Below are 736 nucleotides of genomic sequence, written 5' to 3' on the forward strand. Positions count from 1 at the left end.
AAGATATAGTCTTAAAAAAGGAAAAATGAATTCATAAGGGTACAAGGAGGAGAGGGAATGATTAGCATAAAATCAAGTAAAATGTTTGCTAAAACTTAGTAATTTATAAACTGGAAGAAGGAGAAGATAGAAAAGGAGAAGGAGAATGAAAAGTTGGCCAGGAGAAGGAGAAAGAGGAGAAGGTGGCAAAGAAAGGAGGAAGAAACATTTTAAATAATAATATGAAAATAAAATTTAAAACGAGGTTACAAATGAGTTGGGGCAAGGTGAGGGGGTCAGAGAAAAAAAGGAAGAAAAAGGTGGGAAAGGAAGATAATAAATTCTTGGCCTTTTGAGAAAGATACATTTAAATATATGCGTTGAAAATTAAGGGTAACAACTGAAAGAATAGAAATCAAATATAGAGTCGAAACTCTGTCAATCTAGTAGAAGATAGAGAAACAGAAAATGCATGATAAAGAAAAAACACATTAAAAAAAGAAAAAGAGGAAGTCTACAGCCATGCCACCCTGAACATGCCCGATCTTGTCTGATCTCGGAAGCTAAGCAGGGTTGGGCATGGTTAGTACTTGGATGGGAGACCGCCTAGGAAGACCGGGTGCTGTAGGCGTAAAAAATAAGAAGAATAAGAGATTGTAAGCTGACGAGGTCTTTGCAATCTGTGAGGTCAACCAAGGGTTGCCGCGCCCCCCAAAAAATTAAAAAAAAATAAAATAAAATGATCAATCATCTTTAA

At 36.0% G+C, this 736-nt stretch overlaps 1 non-coding gene across 1 annotated transcript; it reads left to right on the forward strand.

The window, feature by feature from the left end:
* The first annotated feature begins 491 nt into the window (after nt 1-491).
* LOC112474929 lies at nt 492-610 on the forward strand. The gene has a single exon (XR_003044554.1). It is a non-coding gene; the product is annotated as a 5S ribosomal RNA (ribosomal RNA).
* The last annotated feature ends 126 nt before the right edge of the window (nt 611-736 follow it).

Source organism: Pteropus alecto, unplaced genomic scaffold, assembly GCF_000325575.1.
Source record: "Pteropus alecto unplaced genomic scaffold, ASM32557v1 scaffold7, whole genome shotgun sequence".
Classification (NCBI taxonomy): domain Eukaryota; kingdom Metazoa; phylum Chordata; class Mammalia; order Chiroptera; family Pteropodidae; genus Pteropus; species Pteropus alecto.